This window comes from Pituophis catenifer, unplaced genomic scaffold (assembly GCF_029215685.1).
Source record: "Pituophis catenifer annectens isolate HBS135680 unplaced genomic scaffold, rPitCat1.0.hap2 SCAF_4, whole genome shotgun sequence".
NCBI lineage: Eukaryota > Metazoa > Chordata > Lepidosauria > Squamata > Colubridae > Pituophis > Pituophis catenifer.
This window is the reverse complement of record NW_027256884.1, coordinates 36,632,399-36,647,572: the sequence shown is the minus strand read 5'-3', so window position 1 is coordinate 36,647,572 and position 15,174 is coordinate 36,632,399.

The window sequence follows — 15,174 nt, the reverse complement described above, 5'->3', positions numbered from 1 at the left end:
TCTAATTTTCTCAAAATTAAAGAATAATTTTGCAGTTGATTTCAAAACTTTCCCCCCAATATCAGGTAATTTTGTAAATACATACAGATGTGCTGTTTTTCTAGGAAAGAATCAATCTTCTTATGAATAAATCAGTTTTTAATGAGTCCTATCAACACTGCTGTTTACACCATGCTCACTCACAACAGATTTGTAAAAGACAACAGCACATAATTTACTTGCCAGAATTAAGAAGCTCAATTACCATGCAATCTTATATTACTCAGAATAAGCTCAATGGGATTCTGCTCAATGACGTGTATATACAACAGCATACTCCCTCTTTGATAACATAATGTCACAATGCAGCTGTGGATTCTCATATATTATTATATGTGGTTTATAACAGAATACATTTTACTATAGGTGGATGGACATGTTACTTTTGCTTTTTCACATAAAACCTCTAAAACTGCTTAAACACTTGATGTATTTGGTAGAAGTTACAGAAATTCTTTGGGGAAATTGTGTACATTTCTTTGCAGTGACTGTGTAGAACCCACTGCTTTTGTCCTCAAGTATCAATCCTTAGCTTTTTCAAACCTATCAGGTGATAGAAGATGGCTTGTATGGGTTGATTATTCTTCACAAAGGCTCCATCATATGGGAAAAGACCCCTGGGAAGGAATTAGTTCAGGATGCCTCCAGACTGCCAGGGTCAAGCACAGTGGTGAAATTCAAATTTTTTTACTACCGGTTCTGTGGGCATGGTGTGGCTTGGTGGGTGTGACAGGGGAAGGATACTGCAAAATCTCCATTCCCTCCCCACTCCAGGCGAAGAATACTGCAAAATCCCTATTCCCTTCCCACTTCTGGGGGGAAGGATATTGCAAAATCTCCATTCCCACCCCACTCTGGGGCCAGCCAGAGGTGGTATTTGTCAGTTCTCCAAATTACTCAAAATTTCTGCTACTGGCTCTCCAGAACTTGTCAGAACCTGCTGGATTTCACCCCTGGTCAAGCACCAAGTAGGAGGTGTTCAAACCTGGCCAGAACTGCTCAGCTGTGCCAGGGTAGCTGCCTCAGAAAATGCAGCAGGCCTGAAATAAAGCAGGGAGGAAGATGGGGACTGAGGGGATTGGAGTGAAGCCAACACAAAGCGGATAGTGATCCCTGAGATAGACAGTTCATTTAATTAATTTATTTGATTATTTCTTTCTTTGCTTGTTTAATTAAATTATTAATTTATTTGCGACTCTGGGTGGTTTACAGTATTAACAGTATTAAAATAAAAAAAGACAAAGTATTTCTAAAACAATAAAAATGGAAATTACAATCAAAAATAGAATTATAGTTAAAAGATGGGGACGGAGGGAGCAGGATGCATAGGGGGAGGTGGGATTCACAACCTGTTGTGTTTCCTGTTGGGTCTCCCAGGCCATCTAGAAGTACCAGGTCTTCAGGCTCTTATAGAAGTTCAAAAGGGTGGGGCCTATCTCAGTGCAGGAGATCAGAGGTTTGAAAAGGCAGGCGCCACGTCAGAAACCCATCTTCTGGACCCCGCCAGCCAGAATTCCTTGTCTGACAGGCCTGCAGCATGCCTCCTCTGCTGATACAGGTGTGGGGTGCATATATTACATTGACCTCAGCATAAGACAAAATTGAGTACTAGTATTTTATTAAAAATTTGGCTTAATTATGTATATGAATTTTATAAAATAATTACCATTATTTTACTATCCACTGATATTAATTAATCTAATATGGGCAAGGAAAAGTCAATTGAAATTAATATACAGGTAGTCCTCGACTTAGGACCACAATTGAGTCCAAAATTTCTGTTGTTAAGAGAGACATTTAAGTGAGTTTTATCCCATTTTATGACCTTTCTTGCCACAGTTGTTAAGTGAATCACTGCAGTTGATAAGTTAGTAACCCAGTTGTTAAGTGAATTTGGCTTCCTCATTGACTTTGCTTGTCAGAAAATCGCAAGATGTAATCACATGACCTTGGGATATAGCAATGGTCATAAGTATGAGTCAGTTGCCAAGCATCTGAATTTTGATCACATAATCATAGAGGTGCTACAAAAGTTGTTAAGTGTGAAAAACGGTCATAAGTCACTTTTTTCAGTGCTGTTGTAACTTTGAATGGTTACTAAATAAACTGTTGTAAATCGAGGACTAACTTGACTTATAACTAGTGGTTTAGCAACTGCTGGAAGTTGCAACAGCCCCTCCTCCCTCAAAAAAGGATACTTATGATCCCATTCCAAATTTCTGTTAGCTGGTCACATGATCATATTTTGGGAGACCATCAACTGAACAATATTTACAGCAATTTCAAGCACCCTGTGGTGACATGATTATGATTTACAAAGTTTTTGCTGAAAATCATCATTTGCTTCCAGTTTTCAGCAAAAATGCCTCATAGCAAACAATAGGCTTGTGCAATGACTGTGGCGTTTGCTTAATGTCTGCTGCAAAAAAGATCATAAAACTGTGTTGGTCGTATGATGACTCACACTATAACCTTCATGGTTTATGACTGTTAATTGGCAGGCTTCATGATAGTTGTAAGTCAAGGACTACCTGTAAAAAGATTCTTGGCTTTGACCTAAAGACCAAATTGTATTTTCATTTGGAGAGAAGTATTTTGATGCAAAGGAAGAGGTTCTCCTTCATTGCAGAACTTCCAGCTCCTCTCCTGTTCTAGGGACTGATTAAACAAAAATTAATATGCTCTCTACTCCTGCTTTACGGCATCAGGAAACTCCCATGTGGCTCACAGCTCAGCAGTCTCAATACCAGATTTTGACAAATGCCTAAATCTATGGGTCTAGACATCTATCAAAATTTTCCTAGCCCACATTTGGGAGCAGAACAGGTGGACTTTTTTCCTGCCGAACAGTGAAATTTTCAGGGGATGTGGAAAATAAAATAAAGCAAATATATCAGTCACTTTTCCTAATTTGCCCTACAGTAAATCCCCATTAATTTGAAATAGGCAGCTGTATAAATTTAATTAATTTATTAATAAATAATTATAACAGTACTCATGAGGGCTATGTAATATATATAAGCCCTGAGAAAAATGCTTGTTACACATTTCATGAGAAAGAACCTAATAAATCGTAAGTGAGGAACTGGGTTTAGACCTAGCACCTCTACACCAGTGGTGGGTTGCCCCCAGTCCGCACCAGTTCTATAGAACCGGTAGTAAAACCGGTGGGAGGCTTCGCCCACCAACCCCGACGTCTTCTGCGCATGTTCAGAAGAGCGTGCGTGTGTGCAAGCGAAGCAAGGTGTGCGCGACCCCATTGCAAACTGATAGTAAAGGTAAGTAGAACCCACCCCTGCTCTGCGCATTATTAGATAGTCTGTTCTTACAGCACTATTGTATTGTTCTTGTGTTTTTATTTTTGTATAGAATTTATTTTATATTTTTCATGTGAGTCACCAATTTATTTTTAATTTTCCCAGAATGCAAAGTATATTTAATAAATATGGATATTCAACATATTTGGTGCCATTTTGGTAAATACTTTTTCATTGCAATTAGTACAGGCAAGTGTGATTTTTAAAGACAAATGATAAAAGTTCTATTTCTGGTAGATTTTGGATGCAAAATACATTTAAAAAATCAATGAAAAAGCATACCACTAATGTGGTTTTGATTGTGGTTCAGGGAACAATTAGCCTTTGGAACGTGCAATGTCTATCACAAAAAGTTTTTCCTTTTTTTTTTATCAACCAATTTTTGGACAAAACTGCCAAAACTGCCATTTAATTTATTTCATAGATTCTTGGATTGTGTAATCAAAATACATGAAACACTAACATTAATAGAAATACTAATATTGTACTCTTACTTCAATCACAAGTAACAAAGCTCTGAATATCCTAGCAAATAAGCCAAGAAAAATTGGTAGACTGTTATTTTTTTCAAGTTATTTTCACTCAGAATCAAGTGATGTTCTTATTTTGTCTCTGTGTCAAGGTCAAGTTGATTGTGTTAGAAAGCTAGATTAACACTAGATATTGAGCAAAAGAACAAGAGATTGTGGCATTTCAAAACAACAATTTTACTACAGTATATGCGCATATACACCAGTGATTTGGGACAAACTTTCAGACTTTGATAATTTCATAATTATTAGATAATCTCATCATCTAGTGGAGAGAAAATCCCACAGAAAAATAAGAAATATATGTCAATAAATATGCTGTCAATTGCCTATTTTTATCATTAAAAAGAACTTATTTACAGAACTTACTGATCTAATCTGCCAACTCCTAGCAGAGTATAACTCCCTAATGTAATCGATAAAAAATAACTAAAAATATTCCTATAAACTATGAGTTCCAAGTAAAACTTTAACAGAATTCCAATCTTTTCACCAAAGGCAAGCTTCATAAAAAACAGTAGTGAAGTGTCTTATCCAACATTGGGGTGGGGATATAGTATTCCAGAGGAGAGAGCAGTGTCTGAACAGGAACATTTCTGTGGTTCCTGATGGTGATAATCTCTACTCATGAGGACGTGTAACTAGTTTCTCCTACTGAATCTTATGGGGTGGGCAGACTTTACAGGGAAAAAGCAGCTTAAATCAGGAATGTCTTTAAATTTGACAATCAGCACTCTGAATTGTACCCAGCATCTTACTGTTAATTTCTGCATTCCATTTCCTCAGAATTGTTATGTGGTTGGCTTGAGGTATATCATCAACATCTGAGCTGCTGCAATCTGGGCCAGCTGTAGTTTTCAATGTTCCTTGAGGCAGATCCATGTACAGTGTATTGAACCAGTCCAACTGAGAGGTGACCAAGGCACAAGTGACACAGAGTTAATGCCTGCTTTCCCAGACAATTGCTGCTTAAGATGGAGTTACTATATATAAAGGCCCTCTTTCCCACAGCTGCCACCTGCTCTTTGAGATCTTCAAATTGTGAACAACTGGGAAGCACAACCCTGTTCAGACTAATGTCGAATAGGAATAAGGATCATATCAAGTCCTACAGTAATCATCAATGGAAGGGTCCATTGCTCAACTTTGCCCTCACAACTGCCTCTATCCCTTCAGGAATGACAACTATGTAATATAACACTCCCCATTCCTGATGCTTAGAGAATGACAGAATGATAACAAGAAGGTATTGAAAGCTGCTGAAATCAAGTAAGATCAGAATGATCACTTTCCTGTCCCACCAGAAATCACTGATAAGGAGAACAATGCCTTTTCTATGCTGAGCCAAAAGTGAAATGGGTCCAGATAATCTGCTTTTCCAGGGATTTCAAGTTCAGGGCAAAAACCTGCTGTATAACTTGCCCCAAAAGAAGCTGGAGATTGATAATAATTATCAGTTGAGTGATGGCTTCCGGAGGAGGCATGCTACCCTTTTTTCAAAGAAAATGTTTAATTCCTTCTCTGAAGGATAGATTTACTACCATTCTGATTCAGCTTTCTATCATCTCCCTGGAGGCCTTTATTAACTAGGAGGGTTGTAGACTATAGGGAGCTGATACAGGTAAGCAGGCAGTCCTTGCTTACTGATTGCCTCATTTAGAGACCAAAATTACAATGGTGTAAAAAAACAACAACCCTGCAGCTTTGTGACCAATTCTCACATTTATAATTGTCACTGTGTTCCACAGTCACATGATTATTATTTGTGTGCTTCCTAAGTGGATTCCGACAAGCAAAATTAATGGAGAATGTGGAAGTAACATTACAAGTTGTGGGTTGCAATTGTGTCTCTAAGCAAAATTTACTTGTACTACAGAGGACCCTCTACACAAGATTCACAGTATCAAACTCATAACTTTGCAAGATGAGACTTCATCTTCTCTGGACCCACCTAGCTGACCAATTTGAGCACTTTACAGCAACTGTATTTAATTAACAAATTGTTTAATATGTAATTTCCCAATATTGAATATGCCCTTTTTCACAATTATAGCACACTGAGTGTGGGAGACTGAAGATTTCTTTCCTGAGCAATTCAGCCAGTTTTGGGTTTCAGGACGTATGTAAAACATTTGTAGAAAAGGACAAATCTGATGGTTAACTATCTGACGCTACCTATTTGGTTAGTTTATGGTTCAATGGCAAATCCAGAAAATGGGTCAATTCAATCAGGTAAAAACACAATTTGTCAATAGTTAATTAAGTGTTCCAAAATAATAAACCAGCTTACATTTGGACTGTATATTTAGGCTATGACACTTATGTAAGAAATGGACATAGTTTCTTTAATGCGCTTTAAATTCAAGAATCAGTTACGTTCTCTCTGAACCACAAAGGTTTTCATCTTGCTTAAACCCAGACCATTGGTGGTTCACTGTATTACGGGTACTCGGAAAACTAGGTTGAGAAAGCAATGATTGAGTCCACAGTAGGTAAACCGTTGATGCAAAGACACGGATGTTGGTGTTAACTGCCCACTCCCAGGCGACTTAACAACCTCTCATTATGCCCGCCACCAGTTCCCCCCTGCTGCATACGGAGAAGCCAATACTTACTCCCGAGGACGTGTCAAACGAGCCAATCCCTGTGCTGTTCAGATGGTGAATGATAGCGAATTAGTTACCTTAAGAATTAAGAGCTGTCTCCTTAAGAGATTGCATTGTGGGAGATGTAGAGAGAGATTGCATTATAGGAAATGTAGTCCATGACATCTGTGTGTCTGATTGGCCACTGAGGCTCTCTGCCTGGGGTGTAGAACAAAGCCCGGCATTATGAATTGCCACGGAAGAGAGAAGCACGCTTTCTGAATAGGGGGACAGATCTACAGTCATTTTACACTAGGAATGGGACAGATTATGAAATAATCTCACTATGATTGTAAGTCTATGATTTTGAGAATACCCAAATAAACTATATCTGTATGAAAACCTGTTTGCTAGAGTTTAACTGCCTGTTCCCAGTGGAGCCAGATGCTTTGGGAACAGAATAATAATATGACATAGACTGCCAGATCCCCTCCTTTCTTTCTCTTGGAACAATGAGGGACATTCTGTTTGAGTGAAGAGGGGAAAAAAGTGCACCTCTTCTCTATGCACAACTAAAAAAAAAGACTTTGTTTGCACCTAATTGAGACCTTTGCTTAGCCATGGAAGTGACAAAACCTGCTTTCCTTCTCTTTGCATCCCAAACTCCATTTCGATTTAACTGAGTAAAGTATTGTGCTTGGCAGTAAAAGGACAGAATGAATAGCCAACCCCCCCCCCCCCTTTCTTGGAACAAAGAGGAAAGACGTTTCTTGTGTTAACTAAGAAGATTGCCCTGCTATAAAGAGGCCCAGGGCTGCATGTTTGAATCACCTTTGCAAAGTTTTTGTGTGTATGTTGCTTTAGAAGCTTACATCAGTAGTAAAAGAAAAAAAAAGGCTTATTTTAGCACAAAGCAAGCAGAGCCACATGGTCTCCATGGAGATAGAATTTGCATGATACACTCTGCTTCTCCCAGCCTAGCCAGCTCAATCTGCATTTAAAGAGCAAGTTGCAAAGGCATTTTGTACGGGAAAGATCTGATGCAGAGCAACAATCCAGCTACAGTGCAGGTTGCTTTGAATCTTGCTTGAAGAAAATAATGGAAAGCTAAATCCCCTTTATAGGGCAAGCAATTAAAGTCCAAAGGAACCCAAGTTCAAGGAAAGCCTCTTAGGGTCCCCAAATCGGACAGTTGCTTTGCAGCTCTATACAAAGGAACACGCTAAAACCAGTTTAACCCAAGCATTAGTTAGGTTACAGCACCCTAGTAGCTAAAAGATGTACTGCGCCAACTGGTACACCTTTTAGCGGGAGGAGGGAAATGTCTTCGGGGGGGGCTGAGCTGACTCAGCCTCAAAGGGCGGGCGAAGCAAGGAGGAAAGGCGGGCACCCTGTTCAGTGGAAGTTCAGAAGAAGGGGAGGTTCTTCAAATGCTGTTCCGCCATCTGGATGGAGACAGGCTGGAGACAAATCTCGCTTAAACCGCGGCTTTGTTTGTTAATGAAGCAAAGGTTGACCAATAACAGCTTTCTTCATAAATGGTGCTTATATGTGCCTCAAGAGTGATTCCCACAGGCTTCTAGTATTGGAAGCCTGGAATCATGTTGGGTTTAGTGAACCACAATCTTCTTCCAGCTTCTGCATTGGGCCTGCAGTTTCATACCCATTTCATTTTGGACCTAAACTATGTTTTGAAAGCTGAGCTGGAAAGTTGTTATCCCCTCCCATCTCGGTTATCTGAGATGTACAGTACCTGTTTATCCAGCATTAACAGATGCTAGACACAAAAAAGATTTGGGCGAAAGTTTAAATTTATTTTCCATTCACGTATAAAACTGATGGTTTGGGATAATTCCAGTTTAAAGATTGCAGGTGATTTCCTATTTTTTTGGAGAACCATAATGGAAAAAGATTTTGATGGCTAAAAGTAAGTTATTGTTACTAATTCTTTAATGCCAAATGGGCAACAACTAAGTACATCTTCACAATTTGGAGCTGTATGTTAGCAGTTTAGGAAAGCCCTAAATTATTGTGTTATTGGAAAATGTTTTAAGATTCTAAACATCAGATTGTTTTTTATAAACATCTCTTTTTTAATAAATAATTAGCAATTGTTAGCAATTTCCAAGAGCTTTGCAATAAAGAACACAGATATCTTAATAAAAGAAGATAGAAAAAAGGAAAACATGTGTGTATGTGTGTATGTGTATGTATACACACACATTCATTCATTGTTCTTGGCAGTTACACATACAATTCTAATCAAACTTCTCTCTCCAAGATTTCATCACAATTCCTCGATTGTGTCATGGGCAGGATCATGACGTATCAGTACATTTTTTGCCTTTGCAGAGCCAGGGTGGGCGTGGCCTGCATGTGACATCTAGCCCGCAGGCTGCCAGTTTGACAGGTCTGGGCTAAGATAAGATTCCACCTCCTCCCCATGTGCATGTCACTCTCTTCCAATCTTGTTAATTTTAAAACTATTATAGTGTCAATATTAATTTAAAATTTTAATGGTTTAGCTTGTTCTTATGATTGTAAGTAAGTTATGATTGTAAGTAGTCAATGATAGGCAATATGGGTGGCATATAAATTTAATAAATAAATAAATCCTGTAATCCCACCACAGTAATCATGTATTAAAATCACGGGACCACCTAGGAACGACTTATTGAAGCAGAGCAGAAAAAGAGATAGGATAATAGACTAACAGAGTTAGAATGGACCTCGTAGGTCATCTAGTCCAACCCCCTGCTCAAGTAAGGAGACCCATATACCATTTCTGACAGATGGCTGTTCAGTCTTTTCTTGAAAGCTTCCAGTGATGAAGCACCCACAATTTCTGAAGGCAAACTGTTCCATTGAATGATTGTTCTCACTGTCTCCTTATTTCTAGATTGAATCTCTCCTTGATCAGTTTCCATCCATTATTCCTTGTCTGGCCTTCAGGTGCTTTGGAAAATTCCAATTAGCCCCCTCCTCTCTGTGACAGTGCCTCAAATATTGGAACACTGCTATCATGTCATCCCTGGTCCTTCTCTTCACTAGACTAGCCATGCTCAGTTCCTGCAACTGTTTTTCATATGTTTTAGCCTCCAGTCCCCTAATCATCTTTGTTGCTCTTCTCTGCATTCTTTCTAGAGTCTCAACATCTTTTTTATAGTGTAGTGACCAAATCTGGATGCAGTATTCTAGGAGTCATCTTACTAAGGCTTTATAGAGTGGTATTAGTACCTCATGTGATCTTGATTGAATTCCTTTGTTAAAGCAATTTAGGATTAGATAGGCTTTTTTCGCTGCTGTTGCACACTGCCAGCTCATATTTAACTGATTGATCACTGAGACTCCAAGATCCCTCTCACACTATTATTAAGCCTGTTTCACCCAATCTATATGTGTACTTTTGGTTTTTCTTGCTTAAGTGTAAGAGTTTAGTTTTTTCTACATTGAATTTCATTTTGCTAGATATTGTTCACTGGATAGTGTTCAAGTGTATCAAGATCCATCTGGATCTTGAACCTGTCATCTAGGGTGTTGGCTATTCCTGCTAGCTTAGTATCATCTGCAGATTTGATGAGTTCCCCTTCTATTCCCTCATCTAAGTTGTTTATGAAGATACTAGCTGGATACCCATGCTTCGCTATGAAACTATGTGATTGGGTTTGATAAATTGACACAAAGCTGGAGAAATGAAGGCTGTTGCTGAGGCCCCGCCATGATACTCCCTGTCTTGTGGTAGACCTGCCCCTGTACTTTGAATGTTGGCATAAAATTTCCTTCCTTCACCTTTCTGGCCCCAAAAGACGTCATTTGGAAGCATCAGTTGTACGTCCAGGCAGTGGAAAGAAAGTGCTCTGCCATTGGATGCTGGTGGGTGAGAAGGCTGTGTAAGGGTTCAAGGTAGGGCTCAAGAGGAGGGAGCTGGACTTTACCACCACTGCAGCACGTCCCGGGAGTCTCATCTTGCCACTCCAGGGCATAGCATCAGGCACAGGGTAGCTGAGGTCCAAGATCCATAACCTTGTCCCTGAAGTAATCAATCTGAGGTTCTCTCCCACCACCTTGAGTTCAGAAGCAGTTCAATACGTGGAAGGCATAGATATTTTGGTGAGGTAGCGATGTTTAGTACTGTAAGAAGCCCCAAACCGCTCCTGAGTGAAGGAGTGGAATGTCTGCCAGTTTGAACTGAGGTAACGGAATGTAAGGCAACTGGCAGTTGGAACAGAGTTCTTTTCAGGTGGGGAGGGGTTAATATAAAGCAATTGGCAGTTGGAACAGAGTTCTTTTCAGGTGGGGAGGGGGAGTAGAATGTCTAACTCCTTAGCATCAGAGCATGTTAATATAATACTATATATGAAATACTAATGATCTGGTCATCTCAAAAAATCCTTTCTTAGCGAGCACCTAGAAGCCAAGAGGAACATACGTGCCAAATTTCAAGTTTGTAGGCTTTACAGTTCTAGAGATTTGACAATGAGTGAGTGATATTTGCCTTTTATATAGAGAGATTGAAGAGTACTGAGCCTAAGTCGGAACCTTGTGGTACCCCACTGCTTACCTTCCTCCATGTAGACATTGTACCATTAAGGACTACTTGTTGAGTACAGTTTGTCAGCCAGTTACAAATCCATCTGGTGGTGATGCTATCTAACCCACTTTTTTCTAGCTTACCAAGAAGTAAGTTGTGGTCTACTTTGTTGAATGCTTTGCTAAAGTCCAAATATACTGATTTCACTGATCTACTAATTTAGTCACTTTGTCAAAGAACAAAATGAGATTAGTTTGACATGATCTGTTTTTACAATCCCATGCTGACTTCTAGTTATTACTTTACTCGTTTCTAGATGTTCACAGATCTGTTTTTGATTATCTTTTCCAGTATCTTCCTGGGTATTGATGTTTAATTTAATTTAATTTAATTTTAATGTTAATATTGATGTGAACTTACCAGGTTTCAGAACTTCTACCCATTACATTTTCATTTCATTGCCCTCTGAAATTTGGAAATTACATTTTCAAAGGATTTACCAAGATATCTCGAGTAAGACCTGTTTTTGGCAGCAGGGTGCTGCAGGAGGCTGTCTAGGCCGAAAATGGGATGTGGAAGGACCATGGGAGGCGTCAGTCCCATCTCTCCCCACCTGGCCCGTGGAGGCTGATGATCTGGCCCTCAAAGAAATCAGTTTAACACCCCTGCATTAGAGCAACTTTCCAAATATCTTGCTGTGTCTCAAATCCAAATATATGCCTGAAGAGAGATATTATAAAAGTCGAGCCAAGAATGTGACTAACCTAGCCTAAAGGCTCAGCACCATTAATTCTTTAGGATAATTTTCAATCCCACATGGATCAAGGCTGCTGAATCTAATCCTTTAAATCTAGGCTACCCTCCTTCTTCGGTTCTTAAAATTGAATACAATTGGGCAAAACAAATCCTGAAGCAAAGGATAAAGGATGCAGGGGGGCAAGCAGATCTAGGAAAGGACCCAGATTTCCTGTCACCAGTATACAACAGATATATTTTCACTGGTACCAGTTACCTTACACAGCTAGAAACACCTAGCCATCAGAAAGCTTTCCCTTGCCTGATGCTATGCTATCTTCTCTGCAATATTGGATTGTAAATATAAAAATGTATCTGAAAGGCTGAAAGGCTCTGCCCTGTAATTTCAGAATGGGAGAAACTACAAAATGTTTTCTATTTTGTTGCTCCTTTTATGGAGACAGCCATCCATCCATCCATTCACAGAACACTCTGCTTGTACTAGTCTATGACCTCAATAAATTGAATTGAATTGAATTGAATCAAAATAATCTTCCATGGCTCTTTTCTAACTATTTATCCATCAATCCTAAAAGTAAAAGTACTGTCTTCCACTGAATAATAGTCTTAATTATTTATGTATGCATTTGAATACAAAATTTCTAGTTTTTTTACATGTCCACCAAGCATGATAAAATGTTCCTTCATGTTGTTCATATTTCAAATATATTCAAACATATACTTGAAATGGGTTCATACATTTTAGATATTTTCTCTGGTGTCATGTGCCAACTTTCTCTTCCTGCTTATTGGATGCATCACTGTTTAATTCAGATGAATCAGGGATCAATTTTTCTTGCCTAGAGATGGTATATTTGAGGGAATTTGCTTTTTAATATACCCATTTTGGGTTGGTAAATCATTATTAATATGATTAAAACTATATTGTATTTTAAAGAACTTTGGATTTAATTAACTTGGAGGGTAGCCAAATATATTAATTTTGGGTGGCGGGGGAGGACTGGAAAGAGAGCTGGCATAGTGTTGGATTAGGAATAGGACGATCCTGATTTGAGTCTCAACCATGGAAGTTCACGCTTCCTTAGCCCTGTCATCCAGTTGCACTCTTCCCTGGATCAAGCAGCTCTCCAGACAGTCACTCGTGCCCTTGTTACCTCACATCTTGATTACTGCAACGTACTCTACTTGGAGCTACCAATCAGAACAAGCCTACCTCACATGTCCATGTGTCTCTCTCTTGCATTGCAAGCTGCTCTGGTTGCTGGTGTGCCATTCAAGATCCTCGTTGTGACCTATAAGGCCACATTTGGCTTTCACCTTGGTTTTTGAGGGCCTGCCTGTTTCTCACACTTGCTGTCTGGTTAGTATGATCTGGCAGAATTGGCATGTCTCATTCTTCTCAGTTAACCAGTGTCATATCTCCAACCTGAGGGCATTTTGGAAGAGCTTGAAAACATTTTATTTCTACGTCTCAGGATAGGAAGGTTGAGACTCCTGTTTGTGCTCTTTTTATATCTTATAATTGTTGTATGGCTTGCCTTCATATAATTGTTTTGTAATTTCTATTTGTTCTTTAACTTAACTATATTTCATTGATTTTATGTTCTTTATTCTTTGAGAAACCCAGAATCAGTTGGAGTGCCTAGAATCAAAACTGAATAAATAAAATCTACTTGACAAGGTTGTTGTGGAGGGGAGGAATAGAAAGAGGGAATGTTAGATTATGTTATCTTGAGATTCTGAAAGAAATATGGGATATGAAGCCAAAAATAATTAATAAGCTATGATTTGGGACTTAAAATCCTGGATTGAAGTTATATGCTGAATTTCAGCCTTTGAATAGACTCTATTGACATAATGGAAAGGTGATCAATATGATTTTGTTTGAACAATCCTTAATGTGTTGTTTAAAATACCACATATTTTATGTTTATGATTTCTTGCCATATAAAAAGTGCAGACTGGATTTGTGAGAATCCTGCCCAATGCAATTCTGAAATTGGAAAAGGGGCTGTTCACGATAAAGAGAGGATCTGGCAATCAATTCTGTTTACCTGGCTAAAGATTAATCTTGCCACCACTGGGATGATTTCTCTAATTACAAAGGATAATTACATGACAATAAAATTATATCTAATCACTCTATCTCCAAGTTCCTATTGATTTTGGGTTTCAATAAGGCTTTTCTGTACTGAAACTATTGACTGCCAGCCAGCAAGATAGAAAGTCCAGTAATATGTAGGCTCAGGCAGAAAATATCCAGTGAATATGTAGGCTCAGGCAAAAATTAGTCTTTTTTACTAATATTTTAAGGCAGCAACTATAAATGTAATCACAGGGTTGGCTCAGGTTGCGGTAAGGAATCTACTAGACAAGTGACAAATCCAAAAAACAAGACAAAACACAAGGTGAGGTGGAAGCTAGAGTTTTAAGCATGGCATGGCAAGGTAAACATATTAGAACTGCAGTTTGGGGGGAAAAAACCCTTCAGTATCTGCTCCCAGAGAGTGAGGCCAATAAATCAGGTGTGTTGAGCCTCCATCCAATATATAGTTGTGAGAGTTTACTTTTCAGCATTGGTTCTTCTGCAGGCTAGTTTCTTGGCAAGTCTGTCAGATGTGTTGAGTTCTGTCCTCTGTTGTTGAATCTTTATCACAGCACCTTTGTTTGGGACTGGATGCCTGGAATTCTGAGAGGCTGCCAGTGGATGCAAGAATGGTGTCCTAGGGATTTCGAGAATTCTGTTGGCTTTATAATTAGTGGAAATACACCAAAACACTTGTCCCTAGAAGGCCCTGCCCCCCCCCTTCCTCCTCATCGTAGGACATGTCCAGGAGAGCTGTAACAAAGGCCAAGGAAATAATTAGGTGATGAATTGAAGAAACAGTTATTAAATGAGCAAAGCCACGTGTTGAAGATATCCCTATCATTGAAGAAAATACAGAGGGTGCAAAATACTGTAGTTGTATTCTCACAGACCTACTATAGATAGGTCTTTTTTCAGGACTTGTTTTAATATTCTCCCTTTATCCATACTGGAGGACAGATTCTAAAATATTCCAGTGTCACAGAGACTGCAGCCATGTGGATAAGATAGAAATGAAACCATGGAGCATATTTTTTTAAAATGTGTGTTTTATTCTGATTTGCAAGCATAACTACCAGCTATTTTCTTTTAATCTTCCCGGTCATACTGAATAATTTTATGTAAGGAATCCCAAGGTTGCCAATTTTGCCAAGGTTTCTTTTCGTCATAGCCAGAGGTCTCGGATCTCGACGGCGGGGAGTCTAGCTGCTGAAGCTGCAAAGGATCGAGCCGAAGCTGTGGTGGCCAAGGCAGCCTTGAGCGTGGCAAAAGAAGAGCAATTGCAGAAAGAAGTAATGGCCAGAGTTCAGGCCAGACAAAAGGAGGAAAT